Source organism: Bos grunniens, chromosome 11 (assembly GCF_055505025.1).
Source record: "Bos grunniens cultivar Pamir isolate PY7600 chromosome 11, Bosgru_T2T1.0, whole genome shotgun sequence".
Lineage (NCBI taxonomy): Eukaryota > Metazoa > Chordata > Mammalia > Artiodactyla > Bovidae > Bos > Bos grunniens.
In genome coordinates, this window is record NC_141175.1 from 25,643,068 (window position 1) to 25,670,228 (window position 27,161).

The following is a 27,161-nucleotide window of genomic DNA, read 5'->3' on the forward strand; positions in this document are numbered from 1 at the left end:
CCCCATGGAATGTAGCCCGCCAGGCTCCTCTATCCATGGGGATTCTCCAGGCAAGAATACTGGTGTGGGTTGCCATTCCCTCCTCCAGGGGATCTTCCCAACCCAGGGATCGAACCCAGGTCTCCCACATTGCAGGTGGATTCTTTACTGTCTGAGCACCAGAAAAGCCCAAGAATACTGGAGTGGGTGGCCTATCCCTTCTCCAGGGGATCTTCCTGACCCAGGAATTGAACCGGGGTCTCCTACATTGCAGGAGAATTCTTTACCAGCTGAGCTACCAGGGAAGACCCCCCACCCGCCCCGCCCGCCACCCACCGACCACCACCATGGAGGAGAGATGCTGAGAAATAAAGCAGCAGAGGGGCTAATGCCTACAAAGCAGACACAAAGGAGGTGATGCCTGGGTACACTGGCCTAAATGAGAAAGGGTCCAGGACTGTGGAGAGAAGGCAAGCCTAGCACAGTGCACATCCCCCCTGGGGCCACAGGAGTCTGTGGGAGATGAGGGGCTAACTAAACTGAGAGTTCAGGAGCACAGTGGCAGACTTGCTGAGCATCTCCTCAAACCAGGTGGCCCTTTAGACACCCCACAGCGAGCCTAGCCAGGGTGTGTGGCTCAGTTCCCCTTGTGAAATAAAATATTTTCTGCTCTCTACTCTACCAGTAAGCAAGTCTTTTCCAAATGCAAATTTCTGAGCCCAGGTGAGGCAAAGCCAGCTATTTGGAAACCAACAGCTACTTCCTCCCTGGAAAGTGAAAAGGAGCTGATGTGAGAGGCGGCCATCCGCCACATTTGCCAGCTCTTACAGTTAATAAATGTGAACAAAAAGAAAGCAGGATTGGCCTCACATCACTAGATGCATATGAAAGAAATGATTTTAGCAAGTCCAGACGCTTGCATCCTGCCATACATAGTAGATCGCTAAATCTCTTCCTGTGACAGATTTAGTTTTCTCTTAATTAACAGTAATCTTTTCATATTCAGATTATCTGCCCCTTGCTGCAAACTTGTGTTATAGCTTGGCCTCTCCTCTGCCTCCCCCAAGTCAGCTCTCTTGGGGTCACCTGAGACTGTCTCCCAGGCTCGAGTCCTAACATGCCAAGTGAATAAAGGCTAACTCTCAACTTTTAGGTTGCATGTATTTTTCAAGTTGACACTGCAGGTAAAGGGCCCTGGGACTGAAGGCACTGAGGGAGAGATGGGCTGGTTCTGACCAAGCCACAGTGCGGCAGCCTTCATTCCAAGTCCAAGACAACTCCAGGTGGCAGGCATTTCAGGGTGGTTCCAAGTCCTTGACTGAGGCTGTTATTTTTAATGACCATGTGGATCTCTTGCTCTGTCCAGGAACAAAGCTGAAGGCTTGAAACATGGTCCTCTTGAGCAACTGGAATAGAGATTCTGGTCTGATCAGAATGAGAGAAAGAGAGTGCTTAATATGGTATGAGAAATTAAAGTATCTTTAATAGTGTCATGTGTTTGGAAAAAGATCATACAGGTCATTTCTTAGCCCAACTTTTGCAGGGTTTCCCTGCTCTTTGTTCTCAGTAAAAGCCAGCACTTCAGTTCAGTGAATGTCCATGGAACAGACAACCACGTGCCAAGAATGGGCCTTGCCCCCAGGGAGCTCATAATTGAGAAGGACTAACAGGCAAGAGGTGACCCTTCCTAAATTTTAAAATTACTGTAAGAAAATCCAAAGTTTCATGATATATACTTTCTTGTAACTTTTGGGACCTGTGCTAGGCAGAATAAAGGCTCTCTAAAGATTTACACCTACTAATACCAAATCCTGTGAATATGTTAACTTATACTACCAAAGGGACTTTGCATATGTACTTAGGCTAAAGATCTTCCAATGGAGAGATTATTCTGGATTATCTGAGTTGGCTCAGTGTTATCACAAGGGTCCTTACAAGAAAAAGAGGAAGGGAAGATGGTCAAAGTCAGAAAAGGAGACGTGATGGTAGAACAGGAGTCAGAAGATGTAGGGCCACGAACCACATCATGGAGGAAGCTTCTAGAAGCTGGAAAAGACAAGAAAATAGATTTTTCTCCTGGAACCTGCACAGGGAACATGGACCTGACAATACCTTGATTTTAGTCCAGTGAAACTCATTTCAGACTTCAGACCGCTAAAACCTAAAGTTAATAAATTTCTGTCATGTTAAGCCACAGAGTTTGTATTGATTTGTTACAGCAGCTCAAAGAACCTACTCCAGGGCTCAGTCTGAATCCTGAATATGAGAATGGTGAGAAAATATGTCACCAAGCTAGCTAGGGACCAGATCAGCTCCAAACATCCTGTGTCACTAAGAGGTACAGCCTCACATGTCATCAAACATGTGGTAACAACTGCAGAGTCACGTCACTGCATTTTGGGGGGAAACTCATATGCAGTAATGATAATTACAGATTTGGGAGGTTGTGGTGGTCTCAGATCTAGTCCTTGGGAATGTCTGGCTCTGCTGTCCAGGTGAGCACAGGTGCCCTGAGGAACCAAGATGGGTGAGGTAAAGAAGACCACTCCCGCTGGTGGAAAGACACACCTGTTCAGTTTTGAAATATCACAGCTAGGTAACTGTCGGCAAGGACCAAGGCAATCATAGAAACAAGCACACAGAGGCGTGCGTGGTTCTGCATAAGAGAACACGAAGCATGAGGCTGGAACTCTGGAGAGGAAAGCTGCTGTCCAATGGTGGAGGATGTTTTATGCCAGGTGAGGGCCTTCCCAGGTGGTGCTAATAGTAAAGAACACACCTGCCAATGCAGGAGACATAAGAGATGCCGGTTTGATCCCTGGGTTGGGAAGATCCCCTGGAGGAGGGCATGGCAACCCAGTTCAGAATTCTTGCCTGGAGAATCCCATGGACAGAGGAGCCTAGTGGACCATTGTGACAGGTAAGGACCCTTGTGATAGGGCCATAAGGTCACAAAGAGTCATATACTAAAGAAGCGACTTAGCCTCCAAGCACAGCAAGCCATCAAAACACTTTACATAAGGATTAAAATGATCAGTCTGTGCTTTCTAAAGTCATGTGGACCTATCAAAGTTGAATGCGAGGGAACAGAACTGAAGTCTAATTAGAATTCCAGATGAGACAATGAGGGTTTCCCTAGGCAAATGTTATCACTAAGATAGATTCTCCTTTCCCTCGAGACTAGCACATTTCATAGTGCTCCTCCGGTGAACACCTAGTCTGGTGAATGGGCTTCTCCCTCAGACCCTGGCATCTCCAGACTAATGAGGCCCATGCCTTATTCTAGCTCAGGTTCCCGGGGTGGGCCCTGAGATAAACATTCACAAACACTGCTAATGATTTAAAGAATCTGAGACCAAGTTCCTTCTTTACTAGAGGTTTAAAAGATGCTAGAGACTTTATTTGGGAGAAGGCAATGGCACCTTACTCCAGTACTGTTGCCTGGAAAATCCCATGGATGGAGGAGCCTGGTGGGCTGCAGTCCATGGGGTCGCTAAAAGTCGGACACGACTGAGCGACTTCACTTTCGCTTTCCACTTTCATGCATTGGAGAAGGAAATGGCAACCCACTCCAGTGTTCTTGCCTGGAGAATCCTATGGACGGGTAAGCCTGGTAGGCTGCAGTCCATGGGGTCGCACAGAGTTGGACACGACTGAAGCGACTTAGCAGCAGCAGCAGCAGCAGCAGAGACTTTATTCTGGAGTCCATGTTGTAATCTGTCCAAAATTTCTAAGCACTGTAGGTCTAGCTAAATACTGGGAAATGGTCTATTTTTCATTTCATTTCAAATCAAGAATTCTGTGAGCTATAGATGGAATAGACTGGTGTTGATTTGCTGAATTCTAGAGTAGGTTACAAAGCAGGTTGTGACTATTTTGAGAAGAGTTCAATAATTTCAAGTATCCATTCACCAATTCCTCAAGAATAAGATTGGCCTTTCTAGCCCCAAAACTCAGCAGAGATTAGATCTAGGGATAAAAATTCAAAGACTCCATCTCCTTAACTTACAATAGCAAGAACAAACAAAGGAATATCTATTGTGAGCCTGTCATTTTTAGGCATGGAATAAATGCCAGTTCTGAGAGATGTCGGGAGTGCTTCTCAGAAGCCACCAACTAGCAGGAAGGTTCTCCAGCTGGGGGAGGGGCGAGGGATTCTTTGCTTGTCCCTTTTAGGTACCTGAAAGATACTGGATAATCTTGCTTTGGAAGTGAGCCTAGGAAGTCAGAGAGAAGGGAGGGCAGCAGAGAGATTTTTAATAGGACCTGGCCACTAGAAATAAAGATGGAGAGTATTTTATTTTGTGATCCTGTTATCACAGAATATTAGAGCTGATCCTCTGGCTGGTCCGTTCACTTGTGTATTTAATGATGTGTTTCTGAGTGACTATTGTATACCAAGCACTCAGTGGAGCGTAGAGGCTACAGAACAGCCTTCTCTAACAGGTGTTTCCCTGGCAACTGGTCTCAAGGTAGAACAAGAAACAATGATAAACAGTAATTTTGTACCTGGTTCGTTTTCATACCAGTTAGATCGATGTTTCTGGTAGGCTCAGTGTTGAAACTTGCAGAAAGATTTCTCAACAACTCTTTGATAGTATTTGGCTTTGAAAGGTATTCATTCCACTGAATTGTGTTAAGATATAGTTTTACTTTTTATTTTGTTGAAGTATAGTTGATTTACAGTGTTGTGTTAGTTTCGGGTGTACAGCAAAGTGATTCGGTTATTTATACCTATATAATCTATTTTTTTTCAGATTTTTTTTCCTTATAGGTTATTCCAAGATATTGAGAATAGTTCCCTGTGCTTTATGGCAAGTGCTTGTTGTTTAAGATACAGTTTTAAAATATCGCAGCATTGATTTCTTTTTTCAGACAAATAAAGAAAATCATTAGGAAATCATCCAAAGCTACACCAAAATTCAGCTTTATGAGAAATCTTGGTATCTTATTCTCAATATGAGCGCATACACATACACACACACGTGATATTCTGCCCCTGAAGCTACAGATTAAGGATTGTAAAATATTTTCAAGATATAATTCAATTGAGTGATCTGTTTGAAATAATGGAAATGGTCTTAATTGTACTATCTGTATTTTGAAGAACCATTTTAATCAAATCATGTATTCAAAGCTTGAATGGGTACCTCTTCCCTACGCAACCAGATTCTTATCATATATGAAAAAGCAGAATGACCAGTTTTCACTGTTTCCTTAAATCCTGAACCCAGGTCAGCAGACAACTGACCTCCAGCTGTGGACAAACAATGGCAGGGTGGACAGGTGTAAACTTTCATGCCCTTTCTTGTGGCACCCAGGGTCAGTCCTTTGCCAGCTTGATATTTACATCACGGCAACAGGAAAAGACTCAAGAGGGAAAAAAAAATCCTTTGCCTGTAGCATAGTTTTCAGCAAAAAACACAAGAAATCACAGGGCACTTTGTTGCTGCTGCTGCTAAGTCACTTCAGTCGCGTCCTATATGTATGCTAAGAGCTCATTCATTACCTTCCTCTCTATGATGATAAGAATTGTTCTTTCCTATTGTAAGCTACTGATACTATCTATCGTCCATCAGTATTAGCCCCTAAAGTAGGTTTGTGGCTTTCTCTCTCCCTCTCTCAACACGGTATTTGTCATTAACTTTGTGGGTGGTTTTACAAGCTCCTTGGTAACTGTGTACCTGTTTTTATCCCCTGAATATTTAACTTTGAATAATGCTCCTTTGGTTTTCATATTTAAAAGAAAATATTCTGCATTTAGTGATACAATTAATTAATTGCCTATAGGAAAGTATTTTATTCCATTTGTTCTGAAATGTTCAGATTGGCTTAGTAGAAATCAACAAACTTTGATGAAAACTGACTCTATGACTCTCTATGATTCTGGTGCTCCAGGTGTTGAAGGCCACCGGCCTTCCTCACAGTTTTCTCGCCAAGGCTAATTTTAGACCAGGGGTCTGGACCAGAAGAAACACTAAATGTAAGAATTTTGTGATGCACTTAACAGTCCTTCCTTCTAATCCTAAGTGTTTTCTCCATCTGAGTTATGTGTCTGCAGCCTCTGCCACGAGGGACGGCTCCTTCTCTAGCCCCATCCACTGCTACAGGACTAGCTCGGGTGGTCTTTGCTCTCAGGGTCATAGCTCAGGGGTCAGCCACCAAGAGTTTCATTGTCATTCAGGGTCTTTATTACTGTCTGCAAATAAACCCTTCTGAGTCTACTCCATCTGCTGCCCAGGTATCTCTGGACAAAACCCACTTTGCAACAAGGACCTAACTGAGTCCTGGACTCAGATTCACTCAGTGGGTCCCCAGGGCTCACAGAATAGGGTCCAGAATCTTCAGTGTTGCATTCCAGGCATCTAACATGAGTGGAATCTAGTCCCCTGGCTTCGTGCCACTGGGCCTGTGTCCAGCACCCCCAGCCTTGATTCTCCATCGAGCGTGCTGTAGCTTCAGATGTCCAGACCTCACCTCCCAAATCATCTGGCTCCTCCTTCTGGAACAAATGTGCCTTTGCTGACTCTGCCAGCTCAAAGGCATCTTCTGCGGAAGCTCTCTTCTCACCAGCCTGGGTTTTGAAGTCAGAGAAACCTGAGTTCAGATCCCAGATCTACCTCTTCCTTTCCATGTGACCTTGTGTTTCTCACTTCACCCTTTTGTGATTTAACTTCCCCATCTGCAATAGAGGGCAATGATTCCTACCTTGGAACGAAGTTGTCAAAAACCAAGGCCACGGTGTCATCTTCAGGTCAAGTTCTTTGCACAGATAAGCTGCCTAATGCATCCCCCTACCCCTTCCACTTCTTCTTTTCTCTGATTCCTCAATTGTGTTTTTATTTCTGTATTGGCTCCAACTTAATTTTCTTACTTATACTCAAATCGGTCTTCTGCATTAAGCTGTGAAGTATATAAGATCAGGAAACATTTTCCTCATCTCCTGATTCCTTTCCATTCTTGGTTTAGAGTATGTGCTCAGTAAATACCTGGATAGTGGAAATGGAATTTCTGTGATGCGTTTTATATATGATTTATATGTGCGTCATTTATGATTCACCGTGGAAAGCAATGGACATGAATGCAGAAAAAGGAGTTGCTATTTCAGTTAGAGGCATGCTATATCATGCTATATCTGGCATCACAGGCTCAAACTTTTAAAATATGTGTGTCACCGTGCAGAGAAAGAGGAGGAAGTGAAACAGCTTCCTGCCCCACAAAAGACCCAAAATGAGGTGAGAAGATGGACAGGCATGCTGGAGGAGAAAAAGTGTGTCATTAAGAAACCTCTCATCCCAAACCATCTCTGCAAAATATCAGCGCTTTTCTGGGCAAAGAAAAGGCAAGGGTGCCAAGTGGAAACACCACGCTTGGGAGCTTATCTCAGATATTAGGGAGTATCAAGGAACACACACACACACACACACAAACACCTGCTCTTCTCTTTTGCAAGATTAGCACTACTTAACCCAGTGCCTGATTTCCCTTGCCACGGTCCTATGTGATGATCCTCGGCCACACACAAGACTGTCATTGTATGTTCATTCATTAGAGATAATGATTTTGAGTTTCTGTCCCCAATGACCTGTGGACAGATGGCTAGCATCAATGCCACATTTATCTGGACACCAGCTCAGGGACGGCAGCCCTCCGACGGGTTTGATCACCCAGTGGCCGCTGCGTTACCGACCTCCTCTTTTCTCCTCTCCTCCGGGTTGGGGAGACAACAGGGGTGCCCTGAGTGGTAAACTGCTACAGAAACCGGCCTTTTAGTCATGACCAATTTTGCTTTCTTTTCATAACCACCCGATAGATGTCAAAATTGCTTAGAGCTAATCATTTCAGACTTGAATAAAAACAGTTTGAAGTTCTAGACTGTTGGAAGCATCATTCAGTTCTGAACAGCAATCACTGGCCCCCACTCTGTCTGCCTTAATGTATAAGTGTTCGTACGAAGCCAGAAGTTAAATGAAAGAGTTGCATTTGTGGATAATGCCTGTTGAACTTTTAGATTCATTTAAAGATCCAATTACAGTGATGTCAGGAGGTGTGCAGTCTTGGCCGGAATAACTATGGTGGACCTGTGTGGTGAAAAAACAAGCAAACCACTAATTTGATCATATTATTCACATTGTTTTCTATGCTAATTGCTCGCTTTTAACAAAAATTATTTCTCTTAGCAAAAAGACATAATAGCATCATTTTAATGAAATAGTTTCTTTACTGCCTTTAATAAGATAGTTCAATGTACCAAGCTTTTGGAACCAGATTTTTATAAGTGAAGAAAGTAGATCAGTTTTGAGGTTTGCTTGCAAAGCCTCTGTAATGGACAGTTGTACTTAAGACTTCTGACAATTGCTATCATTTCATTAATTCATTCAACAAACAGTTTCTACTTATAAAATTCTAGAGTGATACTTGACCTCTATATGTCAAGATAGTTTTTCCTCTTCCAGGGATGATTGACTATCTCTCAAACTTCATCAGTAAGGGGGAAAAAAAGGTAATCTGAGTTCAGAAATCCCTGTGAGAGAGTTTAGAATTCATTTCCTCCCATTAATATGCTCTTAGTAATTATCTCCTCCACAATATTAGTATTTTAAAACTAGGTCCTGAGTGTGTTGAAAACTTTTGTGAAATGATATCTCCTCCTTCTGCTATTCCACCTCCTGCTCCTTTTTGCATCTTTGTGCCCCAAAATATTTTCTCCCAGCTCAATTCAGCATAAGACAGCCCCCATAGAACATAGGAAAGGTAGGGATCCTTCCAGTCAAATGGAACACTCCTTTTAAGACTTTATATCATCACTATTTTTCAAAGTTTCTAGAAAGAATGCCTCCACCTTTAACTACCCAAATTCTTTCCATGCTTTAAGGAAAGCACCACTTCTTCCTGCTCACAGGATCAGTACTTTGGGGTTTTGTGATAGCTCAGTCAGTAAAGAATCTGCCTACAATGCAGGAGACCGCAGTTCAATTCCTGGGTTGGGAAGATTCCCTGGAGAAGGGATAGGCTACCCACTCCAGTATTCTTGGGCTTCCCTTGTGGCTCAGCTGGTAAAGAATCCACCTGCAATGTGGGAGACCTGGGTTCGATCCCTGGGTTGGGAAGATCCTCTGGAGAAGGGAAAGGCTACCCACTCTAGTATTCTGGTCTGGAGAATTCCATGGACTGTACAGTCCATGGGGTCGCAAAGAGTCGGACACGACTGAGCGACTTTCACTACTCCTTCCATCCCTAATGCCTTTCAGCCTACCCTTGACCCTGGACCCTCCCCTCTTCAGAGGTCCTGAATCTGTGCCTCTTCCATTCTGGCAAACTCTTGTCTCCAGGCAGCAAACTCGCACTGTGTCTTTCCATTATCTTACTGCTCCTGTCTGTAAGCCCACACAGGATCAAGTTCATGGATTGACCTCGCTATGTCTTCTGACTTTCTTTTTTTACTTAACATACATAACTTTTAAAAACAGTCTGAAAGGTCCTAAAGAATTTCAGGAATTTCCACATACCTGCATACAGTTTCCTCTTACCATTAACATCTTGTAATAACTGGTGATGGAAGCAAGGTCCGATGCTGTGAAAAGCAATATTGCAGAGGAACCTGGAATGTCAGGTCCATGAATCAAGGCAAATTGGAAGTGGTCAAACAGGAGATGGCAAGAGTGAACGTTGACATTCTAGGAATCAGCGAACCAAAATGGACTGGAATGGGTGAAATTAACTCAGATGACCATTATATCTACCACTGTGGGCAGGAATCCCTCAGAAGAAATGGAGTAGCCATCATGGTCAACAAAAGAGTCCGAAATGCAGTACTTGGATGCAATCTCAAAAACGACAGAATGATCTCTGTTCGAAGTCTATGCCCCAACCAGTAACACTGAAGAAGCTGAAGTTGAATGGTTCTATGAAGACTTACAAGACCTTTTAGAACTAACATCCAAAAAAGATGTCCTTTTCATTATAGGGACTGGAATGCAAAAGTAGGAAGTCAAGAAATACCTGGAGTTACAGGCAAATTTGTCCTTGGAATACGGAATGAAGCAGGGCAAAGACTAATAGAGTTTTGCCAAGAGGATGCACTGGTCATAGCAAACACCCTCTTCCAACAACACAAGAGAAGACTCTACACATGGACATCACCAGATGGTCAACATCGAAATCAGATTGATTATATTCTTTGCAGCCAAAGATGGAGAAGCTCTATACAGTCAGCAAAAACAAGACCGGGAGCTGACTGTGGCTCAGATCATGAACTCCTTATGGCCAAATGCAGACTTAAATTGAAGAAAGTAGGGAAAACCACTAGACCATTCAGGTATGACCTAAATCAAATCCCTTATGATTATACAGTGGAAGTGAGAAATAGATTTAAGGGACTAGATCTGATAGATACAGTGCCTGATGAACTATGGAATGAGGTTCGTGACATTGTACAGGAGACAGGGATCAAGACCATCCCCATGGAAAAGAAATGCAAAAAAGCAAAATGGCTGTCTGGGGAGGCCTTACAAATAGCTGTGAAAAGAAGAGAAGCGAAAAGCAAAGGAGAAAAGGAAAGATATAAGCATCTGAATACACAGTTCCAAAGAATAGCAAGAAGAGATAAGAAAGTCTTCCTCAGCAATCAATGCAAAGAAATAGAGGAAAACAACAGAATGGGGAAGACTAGAGATCTCTTCAAGAAAATTAGAGATACCAAGGGAACATTTCATGCAAAGATGGGCTCGATAAAGGACAGAAATGGTATGGACCTAACAGAAGCAGACGATATTAAGAAGAGATGGCAAGAATACACAGAAGAACTGTACAAAAAAGATATTCGAGACCGAGTAATCACGATGGTGTGATCACTCACCTAGAGCCAGACATCCTGGAATGTGAAGTCAAGTGGGCCTTAGAAAGCATCACTACGAACAAAGCTAGTAGAGGTGATGGAATTCCAGTTGAGCTATTTCAAATCCTGAAAGATGATGCTGTGAAAATGCTGCACTCAATATGCCAGCAAATATGGAAAACTCAGCAGTGGCCACAGGACTGGAAAAGGTCAGTTTTCATCCCAATCCCAAAGAAAGGCAATGCCAAAGAATGCTCAAACAACCGCACAATTGCACTCATCTCACACGCTAGTAAAGTAATGCTCAAAATTCTCCAAGCCAGGCTTCAGCAATACCTCCACAGGAGATGCTCAAACACAGTTCTGGCTCAGTCTCTGTGGAGTCTCTGGGTCCTGGTGCACACAAGTTTTGTTTGAACCTTCTGAGCATCTCTGGCAGGTATGGGATTTGATTCTAAACATGAAACGAGTTGCCAGTCCAGGTTCGATGCACGGTACTGGATGCTTGGGGCTGGTGCACTGGGATGACCCAGAGGGAGGGGAGGGGAGGGAGGAGGGAGGTGGGTTCAGGATGGGGAACACGGGTATACCTGTGGCGGATTCATTTTGATATTTGGCAAAACTAATACAATATTGTAAAGTTTAAAAATAAAATTAAATTAAAAAAAAAAACACGATTTTGCCCCTCCTACCACCTTGCTGGGGCTTTTCCTTTGCCCTTGGACATGGGGTATCTTTCCTAGGTAGGACCCAACATTCTCCCGTCGATGATTGTTCAGTAATGAGTTGTAATTTTGGAGTTCTCACAGGGGAAGATAAGCATACATGCAGAGTACATGATGCAAAATACTGGGCACATTTTTATTGGTACATTACTGTTCACTAAAGTCTATAATTTATTCAGACTTCCTTTGTTGTTACCTAATGACTTTTCTTATCCACAAATGCCATCCTGGATGCCACACTGCATTTAGTTGTCTCATCTCCTCAGACTCTTCTTGGCTGTGATAGTTTCTGACTCCCTTGTTTTTGATGATCTTGGCAGTTTTGGAAACATTGGTCAGCTGTTTTGTAGAAGGTCCCTGTAGTGGAATTTGCTTGATTTTTTTTTTTTTTTTCCTTCTCATGCTGAAACTACCACTAGTCATGAGCTAACAGGAAGAAGACCACAGAGGAAAAGTCCCATTTTCATCACATCATATCAGGGGTTACATGCTATTGACCTGACTCATCCCTGTTGACGTTGACCTTGATCACTGTGAGTTAGTGTTTGTCACGTTTCTCAATTTTAAGGTCACATTTTCACCACTCCCTCTTCCATACTGTCCTCTTTGGAGTATAGCATAATGGAGAGGCTACATCAGTGATTTGTATCAATTAATTCTTCTGTACAGATCTGTGCCTCACTTCCTGGTTTGCTGTGTTCCAGGATAATTCTCATCTTGACATCCCTCCCTGATTCAATCAAGATACTTTGTTCCATTCCAGCGGCCGACCCTGGGCATCTCTGCCCTTTCATCATGCCCAGTTATCTACCTCTACAACACCTCTCACAATGATTTTGTATCACTTGTTCGACTAAGCTCATACCTCTGCATACAGACAAGATCCTCTATTAGGTGCCATCTCCAACTTCCCACTCTCATTTTCACCCAGTTCCCTACCCACACACTATCTTTGATCCAAACCAAATGAATTCACCTTGCAGCCAAACCACTATACTCTTTCAAGTCTCTATCTCTTTCCAAATACTCTTCTTTCTGCTTGGAAGTCCCTCCCCTCCTTGTTTACCTTTTAAACCTTAAAGCAGCCCAATCTTCTTATCCTCCAGGTTGTATCCTTGAACTAGTCAGAGTTCACCTCTCCTTTATGCAATAAACTGTCATGATAGATTTCTCTAACACTACATTCCCCAAGTGGTATTTTAATTTTTTGCTCATATGCCTCCCTTTAGGATTCTGATTTATTCATCTCTCTACCACTGAGCGTCTAGCAGAATATCTGACATTTAGCATCTGGAGAATGAATGAGTGGCTCAATCATGATATTATGACTTTTCACTCATATACATGTAACTGTCCCACTAGCATGGTGATGTCCTAGAGGGCAAATATCACCACTCACTCTTCTTGATGTCCCTGCGCAGTGGCTGAAGGGTCACCTACATATGATAGGTCATGGATACCAGCTATGTGTTGGCTGACTATTGGTCAGGCAGAAGTTCTGGGGAGGGCTCCTCCTTGAAGGTAAGGGTGTTTCACATGCCCAAGAGCCACTGCTTATAAACAAGACATTGAAATAAGTGGTTGATTCATCTGAAAGTTGGTTTTGGTTGCAGAAAAGCACTGACCATCCTCTTAATATTGAGACAGGAAAGAGGCACTGCAATCAAACATGATTGGAAGATTATAGGAGCTCAAAATTACCCTACAGCGGAACACTCTCTTTCATGCTAGACAGGAAAGCCTAGGCATTGATTTTTCTTTTCTTCATCTTAATGTGAAGAAGGCTCTTGAAGGTAACCAGATTTCATTGAGAAGAAACAATTGCAGATTTTCCCATTAAACAAATATCTCAATGGACATTCCAAGAGATCTTCTGCAATGCTGTCAGGAATAGCAAAAGCTCCCCATTAGCAGAATGTGGATTTGTTTACATCTGAGTTTGCGAGACTGTCATGCTGAACTTGACTGACTCCTTGATATTTTTTCCCCTGATGTTCAGGTATAAGTGCTTGGGGTGTGTGGTCATGGCTGGGCTAAAATATCCCATAATAGGCCATTAGTCTTTCTAAATACATGGCAAATGAGAAATACATGTTCCTGCATTTATCTAAACAATGATATAGTCTCTGAAAAATATAATATCCTCAGCACTCTCATGTGGGGCCATAAATTACTACAGCTTTTGTGGAAAACAATTTGACAATACATTTTAAATGCCTTGGAAACACTCATACCCGGCAATTTTATTTCTGGGAGCATACTGTTTATTTCTTTAAAAAAAAAAAACTTGTCATTATGGGAAATTTCTAACCAATAGAAGAACGGAAGAAAATAATGAACTCCCATGGAGTTTCAATAATTCTCAATTCATGGCCAACCTTGTTTTAACTATTCTTTGCAATCCCTCCCCCACTGGATTCTGTAGAAGCAAATTCAAAACATCATATTATTCATCTCATTTCTTCCATAATTATGCCAGTGTACATCTTTAAAGGAGACCAAATTTATATAATAGTCACAAGGCTATTACCATATTAAAAAATCATAATTCTTTAATATCATGAAGTGTTTTGTCAGTGTTCAAAACTCTGGTTATCTCATAACTAGTCTTTATGTTAGATTTGTTCAATATGAATTCAAACAAGATCCACACATTTCATTAGGTCCACAGGCCTCTTACGTCTTAACTTTTCAGTCCCCTTTCCTTCTGCTGTTTTTCCTTGCAATCTCTTTGTTGAAGAAACTGAGTGGTTTGTACCACATGCTGTATTTTGCTGTTTTATGTCTTTATGCTACTGTTTGACCTGTTTCTATGCTCCTGACTCCATATTGAAAATGAAAGTGTGAGTTAGTGGCTCAGTTGTGTCCGACTCTTTGTGACCTCCTGGACTGTGGCCTGCCTGGCTCCTCTGTCCATGGAATTTCCCAGGCAAGAATACTGGAGCGGGTAGCCATTCCCTTCTCAGGGGATCTTCCCGACCCAGGGATCGAACCTGGGTCTCCTGCATTGCAGGCAGATTCTTTACCATCTGAGCCACCAGGGAAGCCATATTACATGTACACTGATGGTTATGTCTGGGGACCTTATCAGATCAAGGCCTGTTTTCTTTTGTTTTCCATAGCATGATCAGTTTGTGTATGGAGATGAACAAACTCATATTATTACTCTTTTGTTTATGTTTTTTAATACTCTCTCCCTTACAAAAATGTTATTTCCATGAGGTCAAGTTCCAGGCTTATCATAATTGATGTTGTATTCCAGAGACTAATGCCGAACCTGGAGAAGAATTGGTTCTCAATAATTATTTTATAAAAAGTAAATTAGTATTTGCTGTTTTAGTGTGATGAGAAATTCTTTCAGCTCAAGGATTTGAGCTTGTGCATCTCTGTATTCACATTGTCTAGACAATAACAAGTGTTCAGTACATGTTAACTAGATAGAGGATCAATGGACGGAAGCGAGTAGCAACTAACATGAGAAACAGAGATGAATTAGAGGATGGGTGAGTGAATGGATGAAGGTAAGTTTCATGTGCTGTTTCCTTAGTTTATTTTATTTAAATTGGTCTTAGCTCCGAAAACTTGGCAGAATCACAGCAGAGCTGTTGAAATCTTCTCTGGTATATAGAACAGCAGCAGAAAGAGGGAGGTTTGGTATGTTTGATTCTCACGGGCACAAAACCATCCGTGACTTCTCCCTGACCCTTGACCCTGCTTTGAATCCTGCCCTGTTTGACTCAAGAGTCCTTGAGGCGGTGTATGTGGACTGGGGTGTGCATTCGGGAAAAGCTTAAAAAAAGCTTCACTCCAGTCTCCTTACAGAACTGTTGACTGGTTGGGTCTTTGAACCAAGACAGCCAAGCAAACCAAGAGTACTCTTTCATTGAAATCAAAGTTCAAATTCCCACTTGCAGTCTCAGGACCTTTGCCTCTTTTGTCACATCTGTGGAGGTGCACACTGTTTTTTGTCTTATTATAATGTTGATGAACAGCAACTAGTTTTTTGACCACCTACATTGTGTTAAGTAGTTATATACTAAAAAAACAAATAAAACAACGCACATGAAACCCTCATATCTTACAGTGTTGGAGAGCCTCCCTACTTTTGTAGTCAGCTCTTTGCTCTATTCATTTCCAGATGCACTTTATATTTATTATTATATTGTGATCTTGATATTATCCTATGATACACATGTTTTTATCTCCATTATCCAGGAGAAGAAATTGAGGTTCAAGGACATAGTCCAAGGTCATGCAGCTAAGAAGTGTGACACTGAGATTTAAGTTCAGGTCTGTCAGCTTTCAGATCTGATGTCATCAGTAGTGGGATAGAGAGGGAGTCTTACTTGTTTTTAAAAAATTTTTTTGAAACATAGTAATTTATAATGCTGTGTTACTTTCAGGTATACAGCAAATTGATTCAATTATACACACACACACACATATAAACACACATATACATTATTTTATATTCTTGTCCATTATAGATATTGAGTATATTTCTCTGTTCTATACAGTAAGTCCTTGTTGATTATCTATATGTAGGAGATGTATATTTTAACCCCCAGTTTCTAATTTATCTCTCCCATCTTTCCTCTTTGATAACTATAGTTCTTTTTTTTCTATGTCTGTGAGTCTGTTTCTGTTTTGTAAATAAGTTCATTTGTATCACTGTTTTTTAGATTCCACTTAAAGGCAATATGATTTGTCTTTCTCTGTCTAACTTACTTCAGTTTAGTTCAGTTCAGTGCAGTCGCTCAGTCATGTCTGACTCTTTGTGACCCCATGAACCACAGCACACCAGGCCTCCCTGTCCATCACCAACTCCTGGAGTCCACCCAAACCCATGTCCATCGAGTCAGTGATGCCATCCAACCATCTCATCCTCTGTCGTCCCCTTCTCCTCCTGCCCTCAATCTTTCCCAGCATCAGGGTCTTTTCAAATGAGTCAGCTATTCTCATCAGGTGGCCAAAGTATTGGAGCTTCAGCTTCAACATCAGTCCTTCCAATGAACACCTAGGAGTGATCTTCTTTAGGATGGACCGGTTGGATCTCCTTGGAGTCCAAGGGACTCTCGAGAGTCTTCTCCAACACCACAGTTCAAAAGCATCAATTCTTCAGCACTCAGCTTTCTTTATAGTCCAAATCTCACATCCATACATGACCACTGGAAAAACCATAGCCTTGACTAGACAGACCTTTGTTGGCAAGGTAATATCTCTGCTTTTTAGTATGCTGTCTAGGTTGGTCATAACTTTCCTTCCAAGGAGTAAGCATATTTTAATTTCATGGCTGCAATCACCATCTGCGGTGATTTTGGTGCCCCCCAAAAATAAAGTCAGCCACTGTTTCCACTGTTCCCCCATCTATTTGCCATGAAGTGATGGGATCGGATGCCATGATCTTAGTTTCTTGAATATTGAACTTTAAGCCATTGTTTTCACTCTCCTCTTTCACTTTCATCAAGAGGCTCTTTAGTTCTTTTTCACTTTCTGCTATAAGGGTGGTGTCATCTGCATATCTGAGGTTATTGATATTTCTCCCAGCAATCTTGATTCCAGCTTATGCCTCCTCCAGCTCAGCGTTTCTCATGATATACTCTGCATATAAGTTAAATAAGCAGGGTGACAATATACAGCCTTGACGTACTCCTTTTCCTATTTGGAATCAGTCTGTTGTTCCATGTCCAGTTCTAACTGTTGCTTCCTGACCTGCACACAGATTTCTTGAGAGGCAGATCAGGTGGTCTGGTGTTCCCATCTCTTTCAGAATTTTCCACAGTTTATTGTGATCCACACAGTCGAAGGCTTTGGCATAGTCAATAAAGCAGAAATAGATGTTTTTCTGAAACTGTCTTTCTTTTTTGGTGATCCAGCAGATGTTGGCAATTTGATCTCTGATTCCTCTGCCTTTTCTAAAACCAGCTTGAACATCTGGAAGTTCACAGTTCACGTATTGCTGAAGCCTGGCTTGGAGAATTTTGAGCATTATTTTACTAGTGTGTGAGATGAGTGCAATTGTGCAGTAGTTTGAGCATTCTACTTCACTTAGTATGAAAACCTTTAGATCCATCTATGTTCCTGCAAATGGCATTATATAACTTTTTATGGCTGAGTATAATAGTCCATTGCATATATATATGCATATCACCACCATTGCACACACACACACACACACACACACACACACACACACACATCTTCTTTATCCAGTCATCTGTCAGTGGACACTTAGGTTGTTTCCATGTTTTGGTTATTGTAAATAGTGCTGCTATGAATATTGGACAATGAAAAGGATTCACATTGATCTTAGACAGCATCATCTGGATTTCTCACCCCATTCAGTACATTTTATTGAGCACCTTCTATGAACTAGGAACTGTTCAAAAATCTAGAATGGTAAGTTAAAATTTAAGCCACAGCTTGGGAAAAAGTTTGCAAACCTGTATTTGACAAAGGACTTGAATCCAGAAGATGTAACAAACTCTTATAATTAAAAATGAAGAGGGTGAACAACTCATAGACAAAAGGCTTGAAGCCCACTTCACAAAAGAAGAAAAGAAACTTCACAAAAAACAAATGCCAAGGTGTTCTACATCACTGGGCATAAGGAAATTGCAAAGTAAAAATAATAGGGTACCAGTATGCACATTCTTGGAGAAGGAAATGGCAACTGACTCCAATATTCTTGCCTGGAAAATCCTATGGACTACAGTCCATAGGGTTGCAAGAATCGGATGTGACTTAGCGACTAAACGACCACCACCATACACACTCTATATTGGCTAAAATGAACAAGACTGACAATAACAGCTGTTGATGAGGGTGAGGAGTAACTGGAATACTCTGACATCACTGATGGGAATGTGAAATTTATCCACACTGGGGAAAACAGATTAGCAGGTTTTTTTTTAAAGTTAAGTGTATGTCATAACATCCATTTCTAGTTATTTCCCTCAGAGAAATAAAAACATGTTTACAAAAGACTTATATTCCGATGTTCAAAGCAGCTTTGTTTGTAATAGTTTAAAACTGGAAATAACCCAAATGTTCACTGATGAGTGAGTGAGAAACAAGCTGTGCACATCCTTACAATAGAATGCTTCTTCCACAATGGCAAGGAATAAACTACTGATACACAAAACTGTTTAGATGAATCTCAAAATAATATGCTAAGTAAAAACTGTCAGGCAAAAAAAGAAAACATATTTTGGATAATGCCATTTATACAGCATTCTAGAAAATGTAAATTAATCTGCATGATTAAAACTGACAAATAGTCCATCAGTGGTTTTCTCGGCCCTCAGGGCAAGGAAAGGATGGATCACTTAGATCCAGGAGGAAATTTTGAGGGTTAATGGAGATGTTCTTCACAGGTGCAAAGCCAAAGTCATCCAACAGCCAGAGTAATTGAACTGTACCCACTGCCTATTAGAGGCTTATTGTCCATAACTGTACCTCAGTACAGGAGATTAAAATGAAGAGATGAGCAGGTGCAGGCAAGGAAGTGTCTACACTGGACCACAGTTCTGAATAGGTTCTGAGAACTCAGCAGAGGGAAGGGTCAACCCAAGTCCCATCTGTGAGTCTTCTCAGCCTAAAGTCCAAGCACTTAGGTGACTTTAAGAAGGGCCCTCCTATCCTAGCTCTGGGAACGATCATCAGCAGACAATTCTGCTTGCCTTTCTTGTGTTGGATATTTCTTGCTTTTTAGAGGCTCTCTCCTAGAACAAGAAGGAATCTTGGAGCAGGAATCAGCAGATAGCACCTCGTTCAGAAGCTTTCTGCTTGATTTTGCATAACAATCCTTTTCTCTTGGGGCTTCAAAATTCAGACCTGAAAACTGAGAAAGTTGACCTGAAGCCCGAGATAATCAGAAGGGTTCTCTATAACCTTGACATTTTGAAGAAATATTTAGCTCCCTTGCTTTTTTTAAAAACTAAATAAAGTGATTTTTTTTTCTTGGAAAATGTTTTTCAAAGATAATGAAGGAATTCAAAGTCCTTGACATGAATCATGACATACTCAGAACCTGCCTAAGCTTCCCCTCTGGCCTCCCTCCTGCCAATCCTTTCTGCTCATCTCTGCCCCTTTGTTCACAGTTTGTACTCCATGCTCCAGGTACAGGGGGCTCTGTGCCGTTTCCAAGACACTGCAGGATCTTATGGAGTTGTGCTTTTGTATATGCCTTTTTTTTTTTTTTCCTGCCGGGTCCTGTTACTGTCACTAAGGCTTGAGAAAGGGTGAGTGAATTACATGGTGAGAGGTGTCCGTTCAGCAGATGTTTGCTCAGCGCCTTGTATATACCAGATACTTGCTTGCATTGTGGACACAAACGAAGAAAAACAAATCCTTTATTGTTGTGCCTCTTTCTTTCTAGTTGGAAGAGATAGATAGCCAACCAGACTGATAAGTATTGTATTAAATGGTGCCTTGTGCTATGAAGGGCACAAGGTGGATAAAGCAAGTGATGAGGAATGAGCCAGCGGGTGATGGGAGAAGGCAACTCTAAGAGACAGCAGAGGGAAGTGACATAGTGAGCCATGGACATCTGAGAAAAGCTATTCAAGGGAGAGAAAACAGGAAGTACAGTGTCTCTGAGGTGGGCCACTATATGGAGCCATCAAAATACACCAAGGAGTCCGTGTTGGTGCTGTAGATGGACAAAAGGAAGTGCGGCAGGAGATGCAGTCAGAAAATCAGTGGAGTTCAGCTCATACAGAGAACCTGATTTTACTCAAAATGAAATGGAATAATGTTGGAGAATTCTGATCAGACGTTGAATGTGGCCTGACTTATACAATGTATGACATTCTGAGAGTTGCCAAACTTGGTGGCTTAAAGCAGCAGAAATGTATTCTCTCCCAGTTCTGGAGTCCCAAAATCCAAAACGAAGGCATGCATCTGTAGGGCCTCGTGCCCTCCAGTGGCTCTAGCGGAGAATCTTTCCTTGCCTCTTTCAGCCTCCAGGGGCTCCAGGTGTTCCTTGGCTTGTAGCCTTACCATTCTCATCTCTGCCTCTGTCTCTATTATCACCTCTTCTCTGTGCGTCTGTGTCTTCAATTCTTTGTCTTCTAAGGATACTTGTCACTGGATGTAGGACCACTTGGGTAAATCCAGGGTGATCTCATTTTAAGATCTTTAACTTAATTTCATCTGCAAAGATCCCTTTCCCAAATAACATTATATTCATAAAATCTTGGTCATATTAAGACATAGACATATCTTTTGGAGGGTGACCATGAAGTCACTACACATGATAAACAAATTGCACTCTCTGTTTCTGGAGAATAGTTTGTGGGAAGACAAGGATGGAGGTGGGAAGACCATATAGGATGTAGAATTATCCAGGTGAGAGATGCTATGGTTTGAGCCAGGATGGCAAAGTAGAGGTAACAGAAGTAGATGCTCATATTTCAAACACAGAGCCAAGTTTGAACTAGACTTGTGAAAAAAGGAGAGGAGACAAGGATTTCTACAAAGATAGAAGGAATTTGACATTAACAGAGATGAGAATAACTATGGGAGTTGTTTGTATGGGGAAGTGGGGAACAGTGAAGATTTTGGTTTTGGATATAAACAAATATTTTTTCCCTGTTAGACATCGAGTTGGTGATGTTAAGGAATTCTTGGATATATCAGTCTGGAGTTCACACAAGAGGTTGTTGCTTTCAATATTAATTGGTTGATCATCAGTGGGGACAGGATGAGATCATTTGTGAAGTGAGTGCAGATGGAAAAGAAGACACCAGAGGATGGAGCCCTGGAGCCCTTCAGCGTTCAGCAATCAGACGTAAGTATGATAAACTGGCAAAAGAGATAGAAGGAGCAGGTACTGGCTGGAAGACCAAGTGTCAGGGATCTGATCGAAATCTTTGAAAATGAACTTCCTTTCTAGCACCATATTGAGGGGGAAGCACTGGGGATTATAAATCTTTGGCTCTCCAGTGGCGACACCCAAAGTGACTGGTGGAACAGGGTGAAAAAGGGGCAGCAAATAAGGCTGGACCTTGATTTTCTTTCATTAGTTGAAGAGGTTCTATGCCTCAGGTTGTCATTTTAGGAAGCCCTCATCCCAGACAGTCCCAGACAAAAAGGTTGAAAAGAAAGCCAGTTAGGCAGAGGAGATGGTTGTCTCATATGTGGGGTGGAAGGAAATGAAAGGCAGAGAAGATGGGACAAGAAAGGAGAGAAGGCATGACCATGATGAAGAGAAGGGCGGGTCCTGGGGGTGTGCAGGAGGACAGGAACCAAGAGCTGCCTGGGTGATCTGGAATGGGCTGGCATGGCATAGCCAGGACAGGAGCTCTTCCTCCAGCTTAGCTCCACACCTTTCTTCACTTCAGTTTTCCCATCTGTAAGCGGGGATGGACATTGCTTTCCTCACATCTTTGTGAAAAATATTAGGCAAGATCCTACTAGTGAAACATTTGGCAAATGACAAGCACTGAGACCTGGAAAAGGGTTTGTTCGGAAGGAGAGGTCAGCAGCAGTAGCTAGGAAAATGACAATATGCCATTCTGAGAATGCTAGCTCTTACTGTGTCCGTCTAATTTTGTACAACAGACATATACAGAGTTCCTAACCAGTGCCGAGCTATGTGTCCAGCTTTGGGGGAAATATAAAAGGACTGGCCAAGATCCTAATTCTCAAGAACTTCCTGACCAAGATGGTGGTATGTGGGGGAAGCCAGCTCAGCTTATGCATGGTGAATGTCTTAAGTCTTTCTGATACTTTTTGAGAGTTTCCCACGCCAGTGGTCATCATATTGTAGGCTGAAAGGACAGAGAAGTGAATGGCAGAATATACATTAGCAGAATATACAGATATTCTGTATATTCTAGGCTGTGGGAGATTACCTCTTTAGTGGTGGAAGTATATTCTAGGCTGTATATTCTAGGCTGTGGGAGATTACCTCTTTAGTGGTGGAAGTACCTGAGTTTTGGAAGACTGGCCATTTGGGCATCGCTTATCTGGGAGTTTATAGAATGCAAAATCTTGGGCCATTCCTTAGACTGACTCTCTCAGAATCTTCAATCCAACACAATCTCCAGGTAATTCATGGGCACATTAATATTGCAGATGCATTAAAGCTGTTAACATTTTATACTGGATAATTCTCTGTTTGGGGGAGAGGCCCTGTGCTCCGTAGAACATTTAGCGGCATCCCTGGCCTCTGCCCACTAGGTCCCAGTAGCATTACTTCTCAATTGTGAAAACTAAACATGTTTCCAGACATCCTCCAAATGTTCTTGGGAGGCAAAAATCCCCCCACCATGGGCACCACTGGAGTAGAATGCATGTGTGTATATGTGTGTGTGCTCCATTGTGTCTGACTCTTGTGGCCCAATGGACAGTTGCTTGCCAGGCTCCTCTGTCCATGGAATTTTTCAGGCAAGAATACTGGAATGGGTTGCCATTTCCTTCCCCAAGGGATCTTTCCAGCCCAAGGATTGAACTTGCCTCTCTTGAGTCTCCTGCATTGGCAGACAGATTCTTTACCACTGCATCACCTTGGGCTAGAGTAGGGTTTCTCAAAATGTGACCATTGATGGACAGCATCAGTAGTACCTGAAAACTTGTTAGGAAGGTAGATTCTCAGACTTCCCCCAGATCCACTGAATCAGAAACTCGGGGAAGGGAGCTGAGCAGCTTGTGCTTGACAGATCCTCCAGGTGATTCTGATGAACGCTGAAATGTCTTGAACAGTGGCTCTCATCCCCAGAAGCACAAACGTTCTGGAAGTTTAATAACATCCAGGAGGACCCGCTTCCCAAGCAATTTCATCAGATCTCTAGAAGTAAGTGACCCTAATGATTCACATGTATAGCTCAGATGAGAACCAATCAAGACCAAGGCAGGAGGAGGGATTTTCCCAAACTCCTGGAGGCAGCCAGTAAGAAGAGACCAAAACTCAAGTCTCTGAACTCCCTGGTCCAGGGCCTTTCCTCAAGGAAGATGACAAGGTGACAGCCAGCCTCTCAAACTGACTCCTGAGGAATTCCACACCCACAGGGAATGTTCAGACACAGCTTTGATCAGGTGTCTTGGTGCTTGCAAAACGCTCTCATCTCTGAAATATTTTGTGATACAAGCTGCCTGGTGAATTTGCAGAAGGAATTCACTGTGTTCACAGCTTTCTGGACACCAGCTAAGAATGCCGGGCCCAGATCATCCTCTCACTGCCTGCCGTCCCCACCCTTAACACCCCGCGGTCAGAATGTTTGCTGACTTCTTTCCACAGGGCTCCCTACGTGATGTTGTCCCATCAGGAAACACCAGAAATGTCAACACTCATATAAAAATGTTTGTCACAGGTGATAACCCACATAACCACTCAAGCACCGCAGGACAAAAATAGGCAGAAGGAGCTTTAGAAATTCTTTAGGGGAAGATAGGCAGTGAGTGGACTTCACACTCTTTCCTCAGCATCCTCACACGCTGTTTAAAAAAAAAAAAACAAGCTCAGAAGACGGCTCCTGGTGAAGCCAGACACTGTCCATGGAAGGCTCTCATGTTTGGTCATGACCTGACTCTGAACAGATCCCATCTTGTCACGTCCCTCATCCTAGCAGTCATCACGACAATTCTTTGGAGAGGGATTTAGCTCCACTTTGCTGCTGTGGAAGCTGGGCTCAGAAAGATCTTATTGAGTGCTGATTGTTCAGGCTCTGTGCCAGCCCCGGGATGGAGACGCTTGGGCCAACCTTCACAGGGCCTCTAGACGAATGCAGAGGTCAACGGATAAACCATGTGCTGTGGATTTGTGCTTGGTATTTACTTTGGTCTCTCCATCAAAATTGTTCCATCATCTGTTCTGTGATGCTGGGGCTAGAAGTCTTTGGGCCATGTTTCCCAGACTCCCTTGCCAGCTGGCTTCTTATTAGGTTCTGGTAATAGGAGAATTAACTCAATGTCAATGATTAAAAACCATTTCAGCCTTTTATTACCTGTGTAACAAATCCCTTGGATTAAATACCTTCTCTTTGAATGGAAACCTTTTATGGTTTCCAGGCTTTCCTAGTGGCTCAGATGGTAAAGAATCTGCCTACAGTGTAGGAGTCTCAGGTTTGATTCGTGTGTTGAGAAGATCCCCTGGAGAAGGGAATGGCTACTCACTCCAGTATTCTTGCCTGAAGAATTCCATGGAAAGAGGAGCCTGTCAGGCTATGGTCCATGGGGTCACAAAGAGTCAGACACAACTGACCAACACACACACACACACACACACACACACACACCCACACATCATGGTTTCCAGGTTCTGGCTAGACCCTGACTGATTCAGGGAAGCTAAACTCAGGGAAGGCCTTCTTGAAAAGTGGCAAAGTAGGGAAGAGGAGAATGAATACAAGGTAGATGAGTAAAGAGAGGAAGGAGGAATTTGTCAGAGGAAGGGAAAGCTGTGCAAAGGCCCTGGATTGCTGGAGTCATATGAAAGAAGACCAGCACAGCTGGAGTTAGCCTGGAACCTGATGAGGCTGGAAGGGCTGATGAAGCCAGATTGTGAGGGTCTTGCAGGCAGGGTGTGGACCTCCCCAAGGAGGTGTCACAACATAATCTGCCTCTCTTCTTGAGATGTCATGTGGTACCCTGGCTAATCAGTCACGTGAAAGGTGTTGGGTCTTATCTCAGGGTAATGGAGAATCATTAAAGGATTTTAAGCAGCCAAGCTTCATAATATGATTTGTATTTGAAAAAAGGGTATTTTATTGGGGTGTGGAGAATGCATAAGATAGGCTAAGTGGAAGTAGAAAGCTAGTTAGAAGGTGGTTGTACCAGTTTTTCCAGGAAGAAAGGAGACAGGAATGGGCCTTCATGTAAAATCACTCGCTTTGAGACCTGGAGGTAGTCATCCCGTCTTTCTGGTCAACCATCTGTGAAATGAGGTTAGAACAGAACAAGGGTTCCTCAGCTTTGGTATGAGCCCTCAAGGGGGTGTCCATGGATGGGTATCAGGACTGCAGAACCTCTGAGGTTGTTCACAAATGGTTGGATGAATGTCACCATATTCTTTCCTTTCACAGGACAGAGTCCCTGGCTCTCACCACATTCTCTGAGACATGAAGAACCCCCGAGTTTAAAGCTATTATCCCGACCATCTCGAAATGTACTTGCAACTGAAGTGGCCATGATCTGATGTCACTGTGCCTCTCCAGGGAGTCATAAATTCTTAGAATTTTCCTGCTGCCTGTGACAAGTGAGTGAAGAAGAGGAGGGTGTCCTGACTCAGTCCTGGAGGCAGACTTGGGCTATTCCCCTGGAGCTGTGCCAAGCTCAGGTGCCAAGAAAATGCCCACCCCTGTGACCTTCTCTGAGAAGGAGGTTGGAGGACACTCCTCTACTGGAGCATCACAACCACCAGAGAAGACAGATTGGGAGAGGAGGGGAACAGCTGTTGATACCACTTTGTCTACTATGCTAAGGCTCCCTGAAGCCACCACACCCCACCCTGCTGTCCTGGCTAGACCCAGGGGCAGCCACAGGGCCTGGGGAGCTTGTCCTGTTCACCTTCCATGGCTAGCCCCCAACCATGGCTGCTCCTCAGCCCTGGCCTGTGCTCTCCCTTGGGACCCATTCTAGCGCCCCTCTCTCCCAACTCAACTGTGATCTCTCTGGGAAAACAAGATCTAAAATCAGACTCATTCTCAATCTGATGAATTGAGGTCACTGGGTCCCCTCTCCAAAGGGACTGTAGCTTCATGCTGCAGTGAGACTGGAAATGTCATTCCTTTTTGTGGAAGTAGGTCAGGCACCAGGCGTTTTGGGGGCTGGGGTCTCTTTGTGGTGCTCAAAGTCCCAGCAGACAGGGTGGCAGCTGGCTTTTCTGCGTCTGCACCCACCCATCCTGCCCAGCCAGCCTGAGGGCTGCCTCCTTCCACCCGGGCTGATGGCGGAGAATACAAATGCCTTTCTGATGACTCCCACATGCCCCATCTTGCTGGGATTTTTCAGATTTCTCTGTGGAAGCTCTTTACGGTCTGTGACCCTGGCCACTGCAGAGCCGAAAAGACAACAGATTTATGGAGGGCCTGGAGAGCAACAAGCCAAGGATTGCGCTTTCCCGGCTTTCAGTCTGTAATTTATTTTTAAATGATCTTTCCTTTATTTATGGGTCTCGGTGACTCTGATGATCAGGGTGAACTGCATCTTATCAGACTAGCAAAACTAACCGGATTAAAAGGAAACCCGCTCATTTCATCAAAAGGAGGCTTCAGAGGGGGCTCAGAAGTGCAGCTGGATCAGAGACTCCCTCCTTTTGTCCTTGAACATCAACCTGGCTGGAGGAAAGCATTTGGACCTCGGAGCCAAGCCCTCAGGGGTCAGGACCCCAGTGAGGATCCCTGGCTGGCTTCCTGCTTGTAAAGTGGGGCTCGACACACCCCCAGCAGATGCTTAGAGTGATGATGTGGGGGTGGGGGGGGACTGTAGAAAACATTGGGCACCTCTGGACTCAGTAAATACCACCTATGTGATTATTATTACCTTCTTTACCTTGCTCTCAGTTCCCCTCTGGGAACGCGCAACCCAAAGCCCAGGATGCAAAGACGACCATCTTTATTTGGGGTTTTAACATTTCCAAAATACAAATTCAAACAATAAACCCATTTGGAATCCCA

The 27,161-nt window shown here is 43.1% G+C and overlaps 1 long non-coding RNA gene across 1 annotated transcript; it reads left to right on the top strand.

Moving 5' to 3' along the window:
• The first annotated feature begins 2,804 nt into the window (after positions 1-2,804).
• LOC147362753 (uncharacterized) lies at positions 2,805-27,161 on the top strand. Its single transcript, XR_015135799.1, has 4 exons — positions 2,805-2,899; positions 21,143-21,334; positions 22,108-22,249; positions 25,569-27,161. It is a non-coding gene; the product is annotated as an uncharacterized LOC147362753 (long non-coding RNA).